Genomic DNA, 23531 nt, shown 5'->3' with positions numbered 1-23531 from the left:
AAGAAGCCACGTCCAGGTTGACAGAGCTGATGTTTCAACACTGAAATAGAGGCTGATGAAGGCCCGTATTTGGTCTGTGAGCAGAGTGAGCTACCTTCACTATGTAGTGTAGTGCCATGCTGACCCCAGTCCCCCTACTGGGAATGAGATTGTTCTATCCTTGTCCTTGTTCAGCCCAGCATGGACACGCCAAGCCTCTTGTCATTGTAGTGGTCCATGAGCCAAGAAAAGCAGTAGATGAGGGAGGGAAGACCTTGTGCAAGGCTCCTTGTCGCCACACAACCCTGGGGTGGGTGGAAACCAAAGCCATTGGCTACGGGAGGACTTCAGTTGTCTGAGCTCCGGCCCACATAGAGCCCACTTCTCTGAGAACATGAAACTATTTGTGGGAAGGGGAAGGGAACTCTATGTTCCTAGCTTTGGGTGCTGAAACTGATTGACTTCTGGTAATAGGAGCTGTGGCAGTTGGACATATCCAAAAGGAAACTTCCAGTGAAACGGCTGTTACCCTTGGGACGATATTTTGTGAAACCAAAAAATAAACATTCTCTGAATGTCACCTGAAGAACTGACTTAAAATAAGCTTCATGTCCAGGAACGTACCACCTGTCAGAAAACAAGTGCCATATAAGGAGTTCTATTGACCAGACATGGCAGGCAGGTCCCCAGACACGCCTTTTCTGTGGTATGACTCATCCCCAGGCGGGAGCTCAATCAGAAACAAGGCTGGCTTGTTCTGTTCTACCAGCCTAAGGCATTGAAAGGGGGAATGTCCTTCTTCCGGGAGACCTTCCCCATCTCTCCAGGGACAGTCTCGCTAATTCCTCCTATGGCCAATGCAAACTTTTCCTTCTTCTATCCCCAAATGCAGTGTCCCCACAGGCCTGTTGCTGGTTTGGAAAATCTAATACTACAGTCCTAGAATCTTAGAATTGGGGATGTCCTTGGAGTAATAAAAAAACCAAACCAAACCCAGTGCTGTTGAGTCAATTCCGACTCATAGCAACCCTATAGGAGAGAGTAGAACTGTCCCATACGGTTTCCAAGGAGCAGCTGGTGGGCTCAAACTGCTAACATTTTGGTTAGTAGCTGAACTCTTAACCACTACGCCACAGGAGTCCATAGACTCATATAATTTTACATGAGGGAATTGTGCCCATTTGGGTGACTTGCCCAAGGTTACACAGCCAGTTGGTGACAGATCAAGGGCTAGCTCTGAGCTCTGTTAAATGCTAGTCTGTGCTTTCACACTGCAGCATGCTGAGCCACAACTCTGGACCCTTTAGACATCAGTGCTAAAATGCAGTGGTATTTAGCTGATCAGATTAGCCAACTGTCTCCTAGCGGAGAGCAGGCCCAAAGAGCTGAATATATTTTTTGAGTCTGGAAGGGTTTGGGAGCAGAGTATTGCTATGGGAGTAAGGGGCCTACAAAGCCCTGTGCCAAAGCCAAGTCTTGCCCTGAGTTTGTTGGGTGGCAAAACTTCTGTTGTCCTTATTCTCAGACCATTTTCTATTCTAATCACTGGTGAACCAGGCACATTCTAGAGCTTCAAAGTCAAACAGGCATAGATTCTAGACTTAACCAAGATTTACAGAGGAGGAAAGACCTTAGGTACCATTCAGTCCAACTGCTTACTTTTTTGCAGTTGGAGGCAAGTGGAGGCTCCAAAGAGGTTAAGTGATTTGTTTACAGCAGTACTACCCAACAGAACTTTCTGCAACGTTGGAAATGTTCTATATTTGTACTGTTCAGTGCGGCAACTGCTAGCCTCATGTGAAGAGCTCAAATGTAACTAGTGCTACTAAGGAATCCTTGGGTAGTACAAATGATTAAGGCATTTGACTGCTAACCGGAAGGCTGGAGGTTCAAGTCTACCCAGAAGTGTCTCAAAAGAAAGGCCTGACAAGCTACTTCCAAACAATCATCCACAGAAAACTCTATGGTCACCACAATAAAAGAAAAAAAAAAAAAAAGAAAGAAAGAAAAAGAAAACTCTGTGAAGCATAGTTCTACATATGGGGTTGCCATGAGTTAAAATTAACTCAACAGCAACTGTTTTTGTTTGTTTTAGTACTACTGAGGAATTAAATATTTTACTGTATTTAATTTTAATTAATTTAAATTTAAATAGTCACACGTGGCTAGTGACTACCATATTGAACAGTGTAGGTCTAAGGTCACAGAGCTGGGATGCAACACTATGTCTCTTTGATCTGAAACCCTTTTTTCTTTCTACTACCCCATGCAGAAGCTTTAGGTTGAAGTGGACTTTTTCTGTGAACAGGAGACTTCTGTTACCTGGTCCTGGGACAGATCTTCCAGGTGGGCAATAGTGGTTGGAGGTATCCTATGACATCACTTAGGGGTGGGGAAGAAGGTACTTCTTCCCAGTATTGAAAGTATGAACTTCTCCCAGGGTGGAGTGGGGGAATACAGAAGTTCATTCATTCTCTTTTTTAAAGCAAATATTGAGTGTCAGCTATGTGCCAGGCATGTGCTAGCCACTGAGGATTACAGCATTATACCTTAGAGCCAAGGGAGGAGAAGATACATAGGTGTGTTAGTCAATTAGGACCATGCAGTCAGCTCCTGTTGCTAGAGATTCAGTGACAAACAAGGCAGATATGGTCCTAATCCTCATGGAGCCTACAGTCCAGTGGAAAAGACAGATAAACAAGTAAGCAAAGAATTCCTGGGTGGCTCAAATGGTTAAGCACTCGGCTACTAACTGGAAGGTTGGCAGTTCCAACCCACATAAAGGAACTTCAGAAAAAAGGCCTGGCAATCCGCTTCTGGAAGGTCACTGACATGCTGTTGTTGTTAGGTGCCATCAAGTTGGTGCTGACTCATAGTGACCCTATGTACAACAGAACAGAACAAAACACTGCCCAGTTTCACACCATCCTCACAATTATTGCCATGCTTGAGCCCATTGTTGCAACCACTGTGTCAGTCCATCTCATTGAGGGTCCTCCTCTCTTTTGCTGACCCTCTACTTTACCAAGCCTGATGTCCTTCTCCCAAACTGTTGTTGCTGTTAGGTGCCATGGAGTTGGTTCTGACTCACAGCGACCTTATGTACAACAGAAAGAAACATTGCCCAGTCCTGCGCCATCCTCATAATCATTGCTATATTTGAGCCCATTGTTGCAGCCATTATATCAATCCATCTCATTCAGAGTCTTCCTCTTTTTTTGCTGACCCTTTACTTTACCAAGCATGATATCCTTCTCTAGGGACTGATCCTCCCTGATAACATGTCCAAAGGACGTGAGTTGAAGTCTCACCATCCTCACTTCTAAGGAGCACTCTGGCTATACTTCTTCCAAAACAGACTTGTTCATTCTTCTGGCAGTCCATGGTATATTCAATTTTCTTCACCAACACCATAATTCAAAGGTATCAATTCTTCTTTGGTCTTCCTTATTCATTGTCCACCTTTCTCATGCATATAAGGCGATTGAAAATATCATTGGCTTGGGTCAGGTGCACCTTAGGCCTCAGAGTAACATCTTTGCTTTTCAACACTTTCAAGAAGTCTTTTGCAGCAGATTTGCCCAATGCAATACATCATTTGATTTCTCGACTGCTGCTTCCATGGGCATTGATTGTGGATCCAAGTAAAACGAAATCCTTGACAACGTCAATCTTTTCTCCGTTTATCATGATGTTGCTTATTGGTTCAGTTGTGAGGATTTTTGTTTTCTTTATGTGGCTGTAGTTTTTTGTCTTCATCAGTAAGTGCTTCAAGTCCTTTTCACTTTCAGCAAGCAAGGTTGTGTCATCTGCATTTGCAGGTTGTTAATGAGTTTTCCACCAATCCTGATGCCACATTCTTCTTCATATAGTCCAGCTTCTTGGATTATTTGCTTAGCATACAGATTGAATAGGTAGGGTGAAAGGATACAACCCTGACACACACCTTTCCTGATTTTAAACCACGCAGTATCCCCTTGTTCTGTTTGAATGACTGCCTCTTGGTCTATGTACAGGTTCTGGATGAGCACAATTAAGTACTCTGGAATTCCCATTTTTCGCAGTGTTATCCGTAATTTTCACAGACATGAAAACCCTGTAAAGTGCATTTCTACTCTGCAACACATGGAGTGATGATGGCAATTGTGGGAAAAAAAAGCAAAGAAACTAATAAATAATTACAAATTATAATCAAAGCTATGAAGGACATAAGCTGGATGCTGCGATGGAAGTTATTAAGAGTGTATGGCACCTTCTTTTGGAGAGGTGGCCAGGGAGCCCCCTCTCAACAAGTATCATTTCAGCTGAGATGGGAAAGTGAGAAGAACCCAGCCTAGTAAGAGCAGAGAGAAGAGAATTTCAGCAGAGGGAAGAGCATGGCTAAGAGGCTGAGACAGGAAAGAGCTTGGCATGTTGGAGGTGCTGGCAGCTGGCCAGGGTGCCTGGAGCATTGAGACTGAGGAGGAAGGAGATGGGAGATAAAACCAGAAGGGTAGGCAGAGGCCAGATGATGTAGGCCCTGGTAATGGAAGTTGGACTTTATAGTAACAGCAAAGGTCAACAGTATGAAACTGAAAACAGAGCTTAAGGAGAGTGAGGATTGAGGGAACACCAATGAACTCAGCAGTGAGGCCATGATCAGTGATCTTCAAGGGAACAGAGGCAAGAGTGGGTGGCTGAAGTTTGTTTGCACTGCTGACAGATTTGAAGCACCTGTCGACCCCTTCTTTGAGAAGTCTGTTGGTAAACGGGGCAAGGAGATAAGATACTCTCAGGAATCCCGCCCACAGTCACACTTATCTCAGACACTTAGGTAGTCATTCGGATAGTCACAAACTGAATCATAAAACAATACATGTTTTTATCAATGTGGCTAAAGTCATAAAGGAGAAATGGAGCACCTTGCTCAAAGCTGTTCCCCCAGGAAGGCCTAGTAGAAGACCAACGTTCCTATCTGTAGAAGACTAGGACAGAAGCCACTAGCAGGATCAAGGCTGACCCAATTGATGGTTGAATGGCCAGCATTTGGAGCTCATAGGTGGTGGTCAGCCCCTGAGGCTTTGGAGCTGGATTAGGAAAGCCAGAGGCCTGCGTTAGCTAGCTAGAGAACGGACTGTACGATCACGCTACCACTTCACGCAGTGTACTTGACTCATGGGTGTTGACAATTGCAGTGTAATTTTAATTATACCAGGCAGTGTTTCATAATACCTCCTGTCAACCTATATTTTGTAAAAGGCCATGAAGTTTTAATAGTTGGCTGCTTCAAGAGAGCTCTTAGCTTTTAAATCCTCGCTGAAGGAGGCTGAGCAGTATCTGGGTTATAATTATAAGGGTTGAGAAGTGCCTGAGAATACTATAAATGCCAAATAAAAAAGAAACTCACTAACACCCAGGGCTTGCTTGGGGAGAAGTGCTGATTCAACCCTATGCCCGCTGCCCTCAGCCTTTGAATCTTATAGGGACAAAGAATAGGGACTGCATCCCTAGTTGTGATGGCTTCCTGAGGAGGAAGAGACAAAATTTGCCTTTTTTGCCTCTCCTGTGGGGTCCAAGTTTGTGTGCTGGGGTTTCTGAGTGGAACTTTGGGAGAAATCCAAGGGGAAGGGGAGTGGGAGAACCAACACTCGTGTGTCCTGGTCTACCTAGAACAGTGCTTTGCAAGCCTCCAGGAGCATCACCAGCATCTCCCCAGAACTTTCAATAACACGTATGCCCTGGCCCTGCCCCTAGACCAAATGCTTTAGGATCTCTACCGTGGGATTCATGCTTCAGAATTAAAAAAGAAATATGTGGTAGGCCACATAAAAAAGAAATATGTGGTAGGTCCCCAAAGATGTCCGTGTCCTAAGCCCCAGAATCTGTGAATGTTACTTTATATGGAGAAAGAGATTTTGCAGATGGGATTAAATTAAGGATTATGAGATGAGGAGAGTGTTCTGGATTATCCAGGTGGCCCCAATATAATCACAAACATCCTTCTAAAAGGAGGAGTCAGAGGCAGGCAGAAGGCCATGTGGCAACAGAAGCAGAGACTGAAGAAATGTACTTTGGAGACAGACAAAGGAGCCACAAGCTAAAGAATACAGACGGCCTCTAGAAGCTGGTAAAAGCAAGGCAAGGGATTTTCCCCTAGAGCCTCCAGAAGGAACCAGCCAGATCCAGTCAGGTAAACTAGAGGAAGGTTTAGATCCTGGTTTGCCTTTAGAGGTGTTCAGAATTTTACAGGGGCTGAGTATGCCAGCAGAAACGTTATCTGAACTTGGAAATAAGCAAAAGAGATTATCAGGTGTTTTTCTTTTTTTTTTTTTTTTTTTTTCAGTCCTGAGCTTGACTTCTATCATCTGAGCTACTTTATAACTCTAGAGGGGTACTTGTAAGTTTCTGTTGGGTAGAAAGGCAAATAATTTTTGTTCAACGGAACAAAAAAGCCAGAACTTTATAGTTTATGGCCCTGTTGGACATAAACCAGTTTTCCATGTAACCCAGCAATTTTCTCCTAATATTACCTATAAATACCCAACTTCTATAAATACTCTTTGGATAAAATATTTGACACATGTTCATTTTACATTTGCATGAGTCATGATTTTACCATTTTGAAAATTATACTTTAACAATAATGAAAAGCTCTGCTTATATACAGTTTGTCCAAAGCTTGAGCCTTTGGATACATACAGTAAGGGAAGTATGATCAGGATACCACGTCGGAGCACACATAGGAAATAAAAGAGAGATTTGTAGAGATAGGAGTATTTGTACATTGATTATAAATTATAGTTTTAGTTCTCACTCTCTTCTTTGACTCCCGAAGGACTTTACTCATATTGTAACACAGCAGCTATCGCGTACGTTATAGTTAGATATTTATGCATTGGCCTCCTGCATTAGATGCTGAGGAAAGTCATTCCCAGTTTCTAGCACAGAATTCAACATTTACAGACAAAAAAAAAAAAAAATCTAATTGAAATCAACAAAGCTTTCTAGGTCCTTGCTACTCAAAATGTGGCCCATGGACCAGAAACATCAGCATCTGCTGGCGTCAGTCAGATGCAGAATCTCAGGCCACACCCCCCCACCCACTGAATGAAATCAGCATTTCGATAAGTTCCCCTGGTGATTCTGTGTACTGCTCCAGGCCATCGTCAGTTTTGGGGTAATGGCTCTGCTGTTAGAGATGAATGAGATTGAGGCAAAGAAAGTTGAGGTGTTTGTCCCCAGTTTTACAGAAATTCAGTGATGAACACAAAATTGAAATCATTGCCTCAAGCGTATCGCTTCCGAGCTCAAAGTGGAAAGATTGGGCTTCTCGGGGTGGAATTCCAGTTGGGTCAATAAAATCTGTGGCTCTTGGAGGGCAGAGCCACTAAGCTTGGCTTGGCACGGGGAGTGATGTGCTCTTTGATTACATCCTGTACTACTCAAGGCCTCTCTGGCCTGCTCAGTTCTAACTAGCTCCCAAGAACTTTACTCAAAAGTAGGGTCTGACTCAATTTCTTTTGGCTCCAAGCCCAAAACAACTGAAAGCTCAGCTTATCCCTTTGTGGAATCGTGATGGTGTAATCATAAAATTTAAATCTCTATTTGTCACATCCAAGGCTTAAATTGTCAGGAATATTTGCCCAATATCTTTAGTGAGAGAGCCAAAGACAAAGGAAGAAAGACAAGCAGAAACTTTTGGGAAAGCCTCAGATACATAGTCTTTGAAAGGAGAAGAGATGGTTGCCTGGCTCAAATATGTAATACCTTGCAGAGAAGAATCTAGAGTTACAAAACAGAGATCTTAAAAAATATTTGCAAAGAGATTTAATTTCAATTTCCTATCAGAATGTAAAGATTTATTTATTTATTTTTCTTTGTCTGAGCCATGCTTCAATTGTTCCTAATAAATCCACAAGCCTAACTGTAGAAAAATAAGGGTGCTATTTACTCTCCCAACAGAGGGGTAGAACAATTCAGCTACTCCATGAGAATCAGCACAGCAGAGTCTCGTAGCTAGAGGAAGCCCTCTGGATCATCTTATCCAGGGTCTGCAAACCCAAATCCTTTCAGGGGCCAACAAGTGAAGCAAATGTGAGAAGCAGGTCAGCTGGTTGATAATAGGGTAATTAGAACTGTGGGAACTGAAAAGTGAATGCTCAGAAAAAGTCATTCATATTCACATTTCTTAAAACACCGTTGGCCAAATAAAACACATCTGTGGGCCTAATTAAGTCTACTTCATTGTATTTCCCTCAATCAGTTTCAACTGGATTCCCGTGTAGTCCATCTGGTGAGGTCCATGTGTATAGTCATCTCTTTGTGTTGTTGAAAAGATGTATTTCCGGTGAAGAAGTTGTTGGTCTTGCAGAATTCTATCATGTTATCTCTGGCATGGTTTCTATTACCAAGGCTATATTTTCCAACTATGGATCCTTCCTCTTTTTTTGCCTCAATGAGATGGAGTGATACAGTAGCTGCAACAATGGACTTAAACATACCGGCTATCATGAAGATGGGGCAGGACAGGGCAATTCCATTCTGTTATACATAAGGTCACCATGAGTTGGAGCCAATTCAACGGCAATTAACAACAACAACAATATTATATTTCAGAAATGTGAGGCCCAGAGAAGCTAAGTTTTCTATCAAAGATCACGCAACTACTATAGCTTATCCAAAGAAACAAATATTCCAACCACAGTAACTCTTCCTATTTACCCATGCAAGGGACATGCAGCCTATTTATATACATAATCCATGTGTGTGTGGGGGGTGGGGGTGGCTGTGTCTGTGTGTAATAAACCGAACAGGTTCAGTAATAATAACTGGTTATTTGGAAACTATTCAGTCGCTAATAGCCGAAAACAACAATTCTCAAGCATCCTGGGCATCACAAAACCCAAAAACCAAACCCACTGCTGCTGAGTCAGTTCCAACTAATAGCAACCCTATAGGACAGAGTAGAACTGCCCCATAGGGTTTCCAAGGCTGTAATCTCTACGGAAGCAGACTGCCACATCTTTCTCCTGTGAGGCGGCTGGTGAGTTCGATCTGCCAGTTGCCAACCTTAGGTTAGCAGCTGAGTGCTTTAACCACTGTGCCACCAGGGCTCCCTGGGCATCACAGTGAGGGAGCAAAACTAACTGAACTGGCAGCCATTTCTATTTATCTGGCCCACGTTTTTACAAGGCTATAAATAGTTGTATTTACAGGCCTTGTATGTTTTTGAAATAGTAGTAAAAATCAGTACGTTTTAAGAAAAAGACTCCTAGGTTTAAAATTTAATCGGCAGATTACGTAGAAGAAGGTCACGCGTTTGACTTCCCTCAAGCTTGAGTTGAACAGAATGTACAGGCATCGCTGTTTCTAGCTTGCTGTCCAGTTATGCCTGGAGTCCCTCCTGTGCCAGTGTTCTTCAAGCCACGTCAGTCAATATCCGTTGCTCTTCTGTGAGGAGGTGGAGAAAAGGGGCAAAGAGCGAAACCAATCAGAGCCCTTTGGAGTCAGCCTTACATAGTACCACCTTCATTCAGCAGGCACAAGGGTCCTCTGTGTAGCGTTGTTCTATGTCTACACAACGTGGTTTTATTGTTTTCCATGCACCAGCCACTTCATGTGCATTTTTTATTACATCCTCACAACAAATCAAATATTAGTACAATTGACATCCCCATGGTATAGATGAGGAAACTGAGGCTTAGAAGTTTAAATAACTTGTTCACAGGGTGGATTTGGGGTTTGAACCCAGAACTGTCTCCTTCCACAGCCCCAGCTTTTAGGGACTAAGCTATCCTCCCCAATCTAGGTCATGTGTCCAGGAGCAAACTTGACTTACACGGTCTTTTTTTGTTTGTTTGCTTGCTTGCTTGTCCCTACAGTTTCTGTCAACACGATTACCCATGGATAAATCAGAAAAGCAGTCTTTGGCCAGGGCTTTGCGCCCCTAATGCAAAGGGTGCTGACCTTGGTTCCAGTTATGGAGGAGAGTTACCAGTTACCAAGGAGCCATTATATATAAAAAAAAGCACAAAAAAAAGAAAAAAAATCAAAGTTTTAGGAGCTCCGCTAGTGAGACAGTAGAAATAGGTGTTTTGAAGCACTGGTGTCTGAAAAGCAAATTTTCTAAAAGTAAATCCATTGTTCTACTGACCTCAGTTATAAAATCAGAGCCACATTTCCACAGGCTGGAACTGAGAAGTTCAGTTCTCGATTTACTGAGTGGAAAACTTTTGGCCAAGAACTGGCCAAGTGACCTGGCCTGGCCCAGTGAGGGCATAACTCAGAAAGCTATGCGTCTTTCCTTGACCCTGAAATCTCCTTTCCGGATGCATCCACTCCCTCTTTTTCTTTGCCTTTGTCTTGCCTTTCGTTAATCTTTTAAGTGCCTCTGATGATACTTTAGTAGCTCTTAGCACTGCTTCCCATTGTTCTTACTGGCCTTGCTATTTATAAAGCTGCAGGGCTGCAATACCACACTTTAACATAGGTATAATCATCTAATGCAGATGTATTCTATAGGAAAATTCCAGGCTCCAGACTCAATGCCTTGTTTTATGAATTCAGTAATTTCAAATCTCTGTATATCAAATGTACCTGATGTCTTTGAAGTAAATGCAGAATTTTGAACGATGAAATAAAATTGTTCATTCCATTGATTGCATTCTGATGTCATTTTTCCTGAATGCAAGTTTTTGAGTTTAACTTTCAGCATGCTTGGGGAGAAAATTCAATAGTAATCTAAATAATAAAATAAGATTATAAAAATCTAAGGTTTTGGGGTGTCTTTTACTTGGTCTTACACATCTCTGTAATTCAGTATGGAAACTTCCACTTTCTCCCCTATCCCTCCTCCCAGAAGAAACAAATGTGTTGATACATGTATTTACATTTGTACATATTTTTTAAGAGAAGGGGTAGAAATTTTTTCCTTGCCTATTCTGTCTGAAAGGACAGTCACTAAAACAGAGGACTCCATCTATCTTTTGTGCCAAAGATCTGCAGCATAAAATTGAGAGGAGACTTGCCCAGCGTAGAAGACACAGGTTTCAAAGCCAAGAGCCCCGGCTCTGAGTCCTGGCTCTGTCTCTCCACCATTTATTCATTGTGTGAACTTGGAGAAATATTTTAAGGTCTGGACCTTAGTGCCCACCTCTATAAAATTAGGGCAATAGTGCCTGGTCATAGGGTGTTTATGTGGGTTAGAAACTGCTGGCACACAGCGTGACTTCAGTGATTACATTTTTTTTTTTTTTTTTAAGAGGAGTTAAACAAATAATACAGATAATTCTCAAAGTTGAAGCAGAGGCAAAATACAGGGAGACTCCTTAAAGGGTATACTCAAGCCTTTCATTGAGGACTTAACCTAAAGGCTAACAGTTCTAACCCATCCGGCCGCACCACAGATGAAGGGCCTGGTGATCTGCTTCTGTAAAGATTATAGCCAAGAAAACCCTATGCAGCAGTTCTACTCTGTAATACATAAGGTCACCCTGAGTCAGAATCAACTCCACGGCAATGGTTTTTTGTTTGTTTGTTTGTTTGCCATGATCTTTGTCATGCTTATAGGGCAAAATGGGCCTGATTTCTTTTTCTCTTATACTCATAGGAGATTCATGTGGTAGTCTGGCCCAAGGCCATGCATGATGGTGAAATAAAAGGGCTGAAGGGAATTTCCTTTAAATGGTAATACATTACCAAATGCCAAAAGAAATGCCTTCGCTCTCTCCAACGCACACCCACAGACTCTCACAACAATGCACGTGACTAAGGATCGTTTTAACATTCAATATACTTTTTAAAAGCAGAAGGAGATTTTTATCCCTACAGCTGGTCTCTGGAGAGTCAGCATTCTGACACCCGAATTTCTCATAAGCATTTGATTCTGGGGGCCGCAGAAGCTGCAGGTCTGATCAGATGCAGAAAAAAGTCCTTCAGGTGCCAAAGCAAAGACATCCAGGGTTGCTGAGTATGGCCTTGCCTCATCTCAGAGCTGCTACTTCTTATAGGGAAGGCAAATGGCGGTTACCAAGAATGGGTGGGCGGGGTGTTATAACCCAATGCCAAGAGTTTCTAAAACCCCAAACAGTTGTCAAATAAGAATGACAATTACCACAAAACGCAACAGCCTCCTCTCCTACCTAATATAGCATTGGTGCCATGTCACAGCAGAGCTCCCCGGCAGGGCAGCCAGGAGCTGCTCCAGGCCTTGGGCATTCCAGAGAGTGGAACACTTTTCTTTCTCTGTTGGATACTTCTCTGGGTGAACCACAACAGACAGAGTAACTAGAACAAACTAAAATTAGGATAGACATGTCTAGAGCTGAAAGCAACATAGTCACAGCCCATGGGAGGAGATAGAGGGATGAGGAAGGACATTTGTTTCCTTGTCTCACTGCTTGTGTCTTTCAAAGAAATTACCAGTGCTACTTGTGTTGATGACCACACATCCAGTTAACTCCTACTGTGCCCTTTCGTTCTGAAAAGTGTAGTGATTTGGGTGATAAATTAACCTTAACCATAACCTTACTTACAGGACATAAACGTGAGGTTTATACTCCTTTGTTGGTTGTTGGGGAGATAGAAATAAGCTGGAATAGGCAGAATTTGGGCTTAGGAGTTAAGACAACTTCTTAGATGAACAATAACCAAGACATTATATCTAAAGGATGCAATAAGCTCAGTTCCACGGATATCAACATCAGCCTCCAAGCAGGGCTGATGTGGTGGTGGATGGGTACAGTAGCAGGGTCTGGCTGGTCAGTGGGCAAATGGTAGGACTGTGATTTCAAGGAGTCCCCTGGGTTTGAACCAGGACATCAACAGAAGGCTGAGGTTTAGGGGAGCAGGGTCTTCCTTGGAATGAAGAATGTTAATAGGAACCAGGCTGAAGTCAGGGCAAAGAACCAAGACAGACTCCAGGCATACAAAATGGGCCAGAATGACTGGGTTTAGCTGTGGAGAAGGCTGCAGTTCAGCAGATGTGGGTCCAGAGGGCTCCTCCCTCCTCCTCTTGTGTAAAGAGCCATCTCTTGACCACCCTCAAGCCGATGGGTGTGCATTCCAGTGATTCGGTATACCCTTGAGAGGATAGATGTGGCGAAGAGGCCTGCACAGGCTCTAGAAGGAGGCTTGGGAAACTGCAGTCCTGGGTAGTAAAACATGATCTAGAAACAGGGTGTATGGAACCATGATGGCAGTGTCCTTTTACCCCTGTTATGGGTTGAATTGTGACCACTAAAAAGATATGTTGAACTCCTAACTCCTAGTACCTGTGAATGTGAGCTTGTCTGGAAAGAGGGTCTTTGAAGATATTATTAATTCAGTTAAACTGAAGTCATACTGGAGTAGGGTGGGCCCTAAACCAATATAACTGGTGTCCTTACCCAAAGAGGAAAAGAGACACAGAATGCCAGACGCACACGGAGGGAAGACAGCCATGTGAAGATGAAGGCAGAGATTGGAATGATGCATTTACAAGCCAAGGAATGCCAAGGATTGCCAGGAACCCCCAGGAACTAGAAAGAGGCAAGGCAGGATCTTCCCCTAGAACCTTCAGAGAGATAATGATTTTTCTCTTTCGCCCTACTGACAAGGCCCTGTTGACACTTTGATTTCAGACATCTGGTCTCCAGAACTGTGAGACAATAAATTTCTGTTGTTTAAAACCACCCAATTTGTGGTACTCTGTTATGGCAGCCCTGGGAAACTAATACAGGCTCATGAACTGCATGCCTTATGGTAAGGGGGGCAACCTGAGAAAGGACGAAGAGTGGTCCTCTGAAGTGTGGAGCTTGGTTGTTCAGCTCCAGGGGTGGTACTGTTCATCATTTTATGAACTATGTGAGATAGAGAAGATCTGAAATAAAATAGAGTAGGATGGAAGAGGCAAGTCTACTTTTGAGAATCTGCCAGTTAAGAGGAATAAATCACAAGTCCTGGTGATCAGTTGGCTGTGTGATGAGAGAGACAGAGAGAGAGAGAGAAGTTGAAGGCGATCACAGACCCTGTTGGTTGGAAGAATGGTGTAGTGTTACTAGCCCAGAAAGGAGGAACATATGTGGAAGTGAGTGAGTTCACTGCTAGACAAGGTATGACATTCAGGGAGAAATGTTCAATAGCTGGGAATATGGAGCTTAGAGCTCAGGACAGAGGTTGAGGTTGGAAATATGGATTTGGGAGTCTTCAGCACATAGGTGGTAGCTGAAATTATGCGTATGCCTAAATTGCCCAGGGAGGGATTAAAGAAAGAGGTTTCAAAAGCTGACAAAGGGAATCATAAAGAAGACTGAGAAAGGAGTAGCCAGGGAGACACACGGAAACCCACGGCCGAGGGGTCATGGAAGCTACTGGAGTAGAGCAAGTTTCAAAAAGGAGGGAAAAAGTCACACTGCCAACTGCCAAGTCAAGTATGGGAAGGGCTGAAGAGTGTCCATGGGATTTTAATAAATAGGAGGTCACTGATGACCTTAGTGGTATTATGGTGGCTAAAGCCAGATGGTGTTGTATTGGGGATTGAATAGAAGGCAAAGGGGAGACAGAGTCAACTTAGTTCTTCGAGAAGTTAGGTTGTAGGGGGTTGGGAGGGGATAAACAGCCATAACTTCAAGTTGACACAGAATTTAGGAAAGGTTATTATGGTTTTCTAATTGTGTTTCTTTTAAACATAGGAGAGCGTAGAGCACTTATATGTGCTTAGAGGGAAGAGATGAATGAGAAGGGAAGGTCAAAGATGTAGGAAATAGAGGAGAATAAACTGGAGTAATGTCCCTGGTGCAGGTAGAGTTCCAGGGAAAGCAAACCGGGATTCACAGGCAGGGGGTTTATCAGACAATGTTTTTGGAATCAATGCTTTTGTAAGGGAAGGGAGGGAGGAGGATCTAGTGGAGGGAGAAGCTGGGCTGTGATGCAGTCTCAATGAAGGTCTCAGCCAATCTCATAAGGAGCTCTGAAGCTGAGACAGCTCTTCAGGGTTATCCAGAGTTGAGTGAGAGGGCCAGGCTTTATACCCCCACATCAACAATCACTGGATGCAAGCTTCCCTGGAAGGAAGAATGACCTTGGGCAAAAAGTCAAAGCAATCCCTGAAAATGTCTAACTGCTGAAGGCTTCTGCCGGCAGCTCTCCCAGTAGCTGAAGCAACAAATTCTTCAGTCCTCCAGGGGAATCTAGGCTGCACTTCTGTATCAGTTAGGGTTCAACCAGAGAAGCAGAAACAGCAAGAGATGTGTATTAAGGAACTGGCTTATGCAATTGTGAGGGCTTTCTAGACAAGTCCAAAATCTGTAGGGCAGGACATCAGGAAGGGCAGCGTGGAACTCTTGGGTATGAGTTGAAGCTGCTGTCCACAGGTGGAGTCTCTTCTTCATCAGGGAAGCCTCTGCTCTTAAGACCTTTCAAGTGATTGAATCAGGCCCACCCAGATTATCTAGAATCATCTCCTTTACTTAAAAGTTAGAATTCTGGATTCCAATCACATCTACAAAATACCTTCCCAGCAACGCCTGTATTAGTGCCTGATTGAAAAACTGGGGACTGTAGGCTAGCCAAGTTGCCACATCAAAAGGCCATCACAACATCACAGCATCACTACAGTCCTCAAAAGGCAGAAGTCAGTAAATATAATCTAATTTCTCTTATATATGTAACTGCAGCTCAGCGGGACTCACTAATTTATTCTGATGTTTCTAAAAAAAAGTCTTTCTATATCTAAGCATTGACTTCTAAATATGCGACTACAATCCTTTACACATGGAATGGCCAAAATATTAGCAACATATCATGATTTTGGAATTACTGATCCTTTTAGTTACTCAATGAATACTGAGTACTTTCAGTATGCTGACACATTTAGAATATAGGTATGGCTATATGTAAGTATATCAGGAGCCCTGGTGGCACAGTGGTTAAAGCACTTGGCTGCTAACCAAAAGTTCAGCAGTTCAAACCCACCAGCCACTCCACGGGAGAAAGATGTGGCAGTCTGCTTCTATAAAGATTACAGCCTTGGAAACCTGTGGGGCACTTCTACTCTGTCCTCTAGTGTTGCTATGTGTTGGAATCTACTAGACATACAAGGATACATATTGTGTAAATTTCTTGTATGCATAGAAGGTGGAAGTGATTGTCAGTGGCATAGTTCTCATATTAAATGGTAGCTTTGTGGGTATTTAGTATAAAATAAATTAGTTAATAAGAAGGGCCATGCATGATTCAGTGATGAGAATATGTCTTTGTCATGGGTTGAATTATGTCCCCCCCAAAAAATGTATGTATCAGTTTGGCTGGGCCATGATTCCTGCTATTGTGTGATTTTTCCTTTATGTTGTAAATCCTGCCTCTATGATGTTAATGACGGAGGATGGGTGCCAGTTGTTTTAGTAAGGCAGGACTCGGTCTACAAGACTGGATTGTATCCTGAGGCAATCTGTTGATATATAAAAAGAGAGAAGTGAGCAGAGAGACAGGGGGACCTCATACCATCAAAAACGCAGTGCCGGGAGCAGAGCGCGTCCTTTGGACCCGGGGTCCCTATGCAGAGAAGCTTCTAGTCTGGGGGAAAATTGATGAGAAGGCTGATGGGGAGAAAGCCTTCCCCTGGAGCTGATGCCCTGAATTTGGACTTTTAGCCTACTTTACTGTGAAGAAATAAATTTTTCTTTGTTAAAACTATCCACTTGTGGTATTTCTGTTGTAGCAGCACTAGATGACTAAGACAGTCATAAATCAAAGATTATAATTAAAGATTCTGTGCAGCCAAGTTAAAAAACAAAAAAAAAAAGAGCCTCCTGAGGAGTCTGAACATTTATCAAGTATGACTACATGCCAGGCACTATGCTAAGCGTTTTATAAACATTATCTTATTTAGTCCTTTTAACAACCCTATGAGATAAGTGGAATTCCCGGGTGGTGCAAACAGCCAATGGGCTGAGCTGCTAACAAAAGGATGGAAGTTCGAATCCACACAGAGGCACCTCAGATGAAAGGCCTGGTGATCTACTTCCAAAAAATCAGCCATCGAAAACCCTGTGGAGCACTGTTCTACTCTGACACATATGGGGTCACCATGAGTCAGAGTTGCCTCTATGGCAATCAGATTTCTCTGGTCCTGTTTAATAACAGAATCTTAATGAGGGACGATATTAAAAATATTTAACCACAGGCTCTGCTATAACCCTGCCCAGTCAGAACGGATGTTGCTATGAACGATGGTTAAAGACGGTACTCACTGGCTGAAATCAGCCCTGCTTGCAGCTACCTGGGGAACCAGCTCTGTCTGAATCCAGTTTACCCAAGGGGATGAGCACGTAGTGCCAAAAAGGCAACTGGTCTTGTGTTCTAGCCCCTTTGCATACATAGTTTGACCTCGAGTTTGGTGAGCAGTTTCACAAACATCTGCTGGCTGGTGGGGAGAAACCAAAGCTGTGTTTCTTAAACTTTTTGTATGAAGACTAACCACCAACTATAGAAAATTAGAAAAAAAAGTTTCATCAAAAATTAAAAATACCCTTTGCATAGCAGCCAGAGGGGTGAGATGATCTGCAGCCTTCCACCTAACGTGTCCACATTTGGCCCCGTGATCATTTGAGCCATTGATCAAATTCCACACCTAGATTGGACAACATCACTCCCCAAGCCAGGTATGCAATGTCTGTCTGCACTCAAAAAGCCCTGTCTATTGCTTCCTATTCAGTGTTTTCTCCTCAGGAGCAGAGGAAACATCTAGTTGACTTATCCTTCCTCCTCTCAATCGTCTCGACTTTCCTGTCTCCTCCTATCCCAGCTCCCTGGGATTCCCTCATCCCACTCCCTACTCACCCTACCTTCCCCACTTCCAATCACCCACCTGACTATTCAGAAGGACAAAGGGCCCTAGTCTCCCACTGGAACTGCTGTCTTGTAACTCCAGGCCCCATTTCCTTCTGCCTGTGCCCACCCTCAGAGCTTCGGAGTGGAGGTAAGAGGGAGATGCTGATCTGCAGGGCGGCCTCTGCCCAGAGTCCCAGATGGCGGAGCTGTAGCATGAATCCAACATTACCTGGAGTCCCTTGAGCAGCAGAGCATTGTTAGTTGTTACCTCTGGGGCAAATGCAATTAAGAGCCTATCGAATTTCTGTTTCAGACTTCATCTTAAGAGGTTTAAAATTTGTTAAACGTGATCTGCTGCAGGCTGGGATTTGGAGTATGAGTAAGGTCATTGCATAAAGGAGTTTGTGCTGTTGTTGTTTAAGCACATATTTTGAGGTCAATCCATTGTGCCACTTTTAGGTCAGAAAGTAGGCCTCCAGTGTTGCATGATCAAGAGGGAAATTGTCCCTACCCTCAAAAGAATCAAAATGGCAAGCAAGCCAGATTGTGATCAACTTGGTTACTTTGGGCAGTTTTCCAAGATCAAAAAGTAAAACTGCTGAGATGCCAAACTCAAAATGTCATCATCTTTATAAGCAACTTCCCATACAGATGATTATTCTGCATGTAGGAGCAAGTTTGTATCCTAACGTGCTCTTACCGGCATGAATGTATTTTTGGCAGCTTTATGAAATGAGTCCCCTACTCCCCCCTCCCGCTCCATCTCTTGACTCTTCTTCCATCTAAGAGAAACCCTTGACTCTTCCTCCATCTAAGAGAAACCCACCCCAAGCCCCAAAGTATACAGAAAAGGGATAATGCAAAATTAGCTCTAATGGATTAAGGATCAGGATCTGGGATGCAAAGAGTGAAACCTAATCTTGGTAATCCCTGGCTCGTTCTCGGTTTTAAAACAATGTCTCCTTAGACAGCCAAGTTCCCCAGAGTGGTTTAGGAGTTTAATTTTTCTCCTTACCTTGGATTTTCCTGAAATCACATATTAACAGGACTTTAAAGCCCCTCTTTTCACAGCTGAATTATAATAGGTGTAACGTGAAGAGAACCAGTAGAATGGAACAAGTCAAGAATCTGGAGGTTATGTGGACAGAGAAAAAAGTTTAATAGTTATCGAGGTTTGGATCAATTCATGTTTTGAATGCTTGCTGCTGTCCACAGTATTTTTTCCTTGTAGTAATTGTGAGTCTTCCATTTAAAGTACAAACGTGGTCACCTTGTTTCTCGGTCTCCCTCCCTCAAACCCCCATTTCCCCATTTCTCTGTAGATTATTGCATCTGGGGTAGATAAGACATAAAATAAATATGGAATTGGAGAAGGTGATTGTTCCCTGCTTAATCCGCCAATTTGGCCATGCTTAAGGTTAACATGTACTGCCATATCAAGGGCACAAACACAACTAGTCACTTCTCAAAGGCAGTTTACCTCTGAAGGAGTGGCATGTGGGAACACAGCGTCCAAAGGATAAGCCCTAGAGGCTGGAGACGGTGGCAAAGGGATCCATCTAATTGGAGTGCAGGCCTCTGAGTAAACCACTTCCAGAAATGGGATGATTCCCTGCTACCTCAGATGTTATTGGAGCCAGGAACAAATGGGCCACAAAGCTTGACCCTGCCCAGAACAACTTCAATAATTTCTTAATTACACCCCTGTCAACACTGCTCTGTATCTGAATTTTGGCTGCTTTAAAGGGCCCAGCATGGAGGTACTTTGACCTGATGTGGTTGGACTGCTGCCATGGCCAGCAATCAGTTGCCATGGAGTTGACTCTGACTCATGGTGACCCCCATGGGTGTCAGAGTAGAACTGTTCTCCATAGGGTACTCAATGGCTGACTTTTCTAAAGTCGATAGCCAGGTCTTTCTTCTGAGCTTTCTCTGGGTAGGCTCAAACTTCCAACCTTTCATTAGCAGCCAAGTGTGTCAACTGTCTGTACCACTCAGGAACTCCCTGGCCAGAAGGCGGGGGTGAAAGGGAATATGGAGACAGATGCCCACTCTGTCTCTGCTTTGTCTAATGAGCTGTGTGACCTCAAGGCAGTTATTGACCCATTCTGAGCCTCAGTTTCCTCACAGTGAAAAGACCGCTGTGAGGAGTGAGTGAAACCACACATGTAAAGTGCCTAGCACAATGGCCTTCCTCTGCTGACCTCCAACAATGGTCCTGGACTCAGTAGAGCCCTGGGGACACAAGAATATTCCAGGGAGTGTGGAGGAGGACATCACTGTGGGAAGAGTGGCAAACAGCCAAGGATGCCCAAATCCTACCACAGGCCCCAAGTCTTACTCATGATTATGCTAAGACAGTCTTACTCTATGTTCTTTCACATATGAGGAGTAATAACCACACTGTTACACACCCACGTGAGCAGCATATCAGAATATGCTTAACCAAATGAGGGATGGGAAATGCTGTTTTCCTGTGATACTGAGTTTTTCAGCGATTTCAGGACTTTTCTTTTGGAATCGTCTCCCAAGGACGTTAATCACACTTTACTGTTGGCCCCAAACAACAGGATCTAGTTGGGTTATTCACCTTGACAATGAATGACTTTTGAAAATATCTGATAACCTATTTTTCAAAAGAAGAAATTTTGCCAGTGTGGAGGAAATCTAAACAAGGTCATCAAGCTCTGAAGGAAATTTCCAGAGAGGAATTTCAAGTATGTTGAGTAATGGTGGCAGCTTCTCAGGGGAGGGAAAGCATGGCATTGTGGGGGCTTTGGGGACAGAAGGACCTGGGCTTGAGTCTCAGCTCCCCACTTCCCAGCTCTTGGATATGTTACTTTAACCTCTCTGAGCATCAGCCTCAAAGTAATAGTACTGAGCTTGAGGTTAAGGTAAAGACTCAATAAAACCATGTATATATAGCACCTGGCAGACAAAATGTGCACAGTACATTTTTCTTCTTTCGATTGATACTTTGAATATAACTGTACTCGTTCAGATGTATGAAAAGAATAATATTAGCTAATATTATGTGTGCTGGGTCCTAAGTGCTTTATGGCTATTGTGACTCTAATACTCCCCAGCATATTTTCTCCTTTTCAAAATGGGCGACTGAGAGCTTGACATAACTAACGCCATGATGAACCTGTAAGTTTTTTTTTTCTTTTTTCTTTGCCTTCCCCTTTTCGCATACCTTCGTTAATGACTTTGTTTTGCTCTGTGCAGCCACCTGTGGTTTACGATCCCCCACAGAAGATTAGAGCCCAGATGTCAGATACATATATCTTTAGTCTGATAAGGAAATGTCCAGCATGTATCTCTTTAGTATGATAAAGAGTCTCTTGTAATGAATAACTACACTTTATACATAAGCTCTAATGTAAAAATGCCTTTTGGGACTCCATAGAGACAGCCTGCCTGCGTTGCTATCAGATCCCCGGTGGTGGACATCTCCTAAAATAAAACTTTCTCACTCTTTCTGACTTGGAGTACATTTCATTGGCTGGACTGCTCCAGGGCATGGACCCTATTAGGGTAACACTATTTATTATTTTATTCGATCCTCATAACAGGAGGTCACCAAGAGTCAGAATCTATTAGATAGCAACTAACAGCAGCATTATTACCCTAATTTATAAATGCAGAAACTGAGGCACTGAGAGGTAGAGTAAAGCAAGTAAGTTGCAGAGTCAGGGTTTCCAAACCTGAGCGTCTAGCTCCAGATTCTCTACTCCTGGAACAACACTATGCTGCACTTGTTAGATTGTTAATCATCATTTTATTATCACACTTCTATATTTCTCAGGGGTGTGCAGGTGTGTGTATGTGTGTGTGATACAGAAAGAAGAGACTCCAAATGGTTCGGGTGGATGCCCAGCGTGGATGAGAGCTCTCCTTGCTGCCCGTGCTCTGGCTGTCCCCTGTGATCTGAATACAGAAGAAGAGTCATGGATGCAAACAAAGCCAAGAGCCGGAACAAAAGGCCGTCAACTGCCCATCACCAGCAACTAAAGCTATAATCACTCCTGAGGGTCACTTAAGACTGAAGAATGTAAGTAGTTTTTGAACTAACATATTTTCATGTAGAAGGATTGCTATTATTCTTTGTAGTTTGCTGTAATTTCATAGTAGCTGTCTCACATAATCCCATTTTACTGATGATAACGCAAAGGAAGACTGGCTTGCCAAAGTCAAGCCCCAGCTTATAACTGGAGAAAGCTAACGAGTCAGTGTTCTTTCTACCACATTGCTTGATCCTTTCCCTTTTGGAGGAGTGAGGCTGTCACCTAATTCCCTCTCCATATTTTTGTTTTCACTTTTACCCCCTTTCTGGAAGCCAAATGAACTCCTAGAAAGGTGAAGAACATGAGGAGCAGCAAGGCCTTGGGGCCGGGTGGCTGCTGGGGGTGGAGGCCCTGGCTGTGGCCTTGGATGTCTCATAAGCAACCAAGTGATCCATTTTTTTCCATCCCTGCCCACACAGCTCCCATTGTTAATCTTGAGTGGCCATTGGCTGAGTGTAGGAACAGAGTTCCAAATGTCCTGTGCCCTGTCAGCAATGACCTTGACACAGCACGGGAAAAGCACTCAAGTCCAGGCTGTACACTGTGGTTTGACCCCAGTACAGCCTAGCACTGCCCTCCCCTGGGTAATCACACAGTGCAGAGAGTGCTGTGGGATTTCCCAGGACTCTGGGCACATTCTCTACCCTTCAAGAACCACATCCATTCCCAAGCTCATGCCATTTCTTCTAATACTTCAGCCTGAACATCTGCTTATCTTCCCAGGGTGGGAGAGGCAGCTGGTATTTCTGCTTAACAAAAACAAACAAACAACAACAAAAATTTACAGATGGCTTAGTCCCTGAGCACCATCCTTCCTGTTGGGCAACCAAGGGGCTTGCTTTGTGCAGATAAACTTGGAAAGTGGAGCTGGGAGGATATGTGGAGATATTCCAGGTGGAAATAGTCTTGTTTATATAAATTTTGCACTAGGGGGAAAAAAAATCTGCTGGGAAAACAATGGCTTGGAGCTGTCGAGTATAAATACACTTTTTTTTTTAACTCTGGTGGTTAAGCTCAACATCATTTTTGTATTTTTTAATTAAGCAGTGCAACTTATTATATAATTGTATATATTATTTTATTTTCTTATCATGTTGTCTGTTTTGTCTTCTTAGGTAGACTGTAAACTCTTTCAGGGTATGGAAAAAAATTACCCTTCTCTTATGTTCCCAGCCAGAATGGACAATTGTTATTCTTCCTCACTACCTATCATCTGAAGCTCCAGCCTGTCTTTGGGGGAATTCTTCATTTTATGAGACAGAGCCCACCTCCTCCTAGAGAAACTGAAAATTCCAGCTCTCTTGCATTTCTCAGCCTCCCTTGTAGTTGGAGGAAGAATGACTTGCCAAAGGTCACCCGGCTAAATAACAGGAGAAAGCTACTGAGTCAGTGCTTTTTCTACTATATTGTGCAATCTCTTCCCTTCCCAGCCTTCCTTACATTTAGATTTCCCGGATTCCATTGCAGTTAGAACATGGACATATAATCTATATTCCACCGATCAGATGCACTCACCCTCTTCTTTGAATCCCATAGTGATGTAAAGCAGGGAATATGCAGAATCCACCCTGGCAGTGAGCGTTGGACACAGCAGCAGCTACTTCCCAAGAGGCAGCAGGGTCAGTGGTCTAGTGTGAGCATCCAAGGACAAGTGCGGATGGTGTTGGCAGTACAAGCTGCAGCGTCCCTGTGCAGTGG

The sequence above is a fragment of the Trichechus manatus genome, unplaced genomic scaffold (assembly GCF_000243295.1).
Source record: "Trichechus manatus latirostris isolate Lorelei unplaced genomic scaffold, TriManLat1.0 scaffold00074, whole genome shotgun sequence".
Taxonomy (NCBI): domain Eukaryota; kingdom Metazoa; phylum Chordata; class Mammalia; order Sirenia; family Trichechidae; genus Trichechus; species Trichechus manatus.
This window is presented reverse-complemented; position numbering follows the sequence as displayed.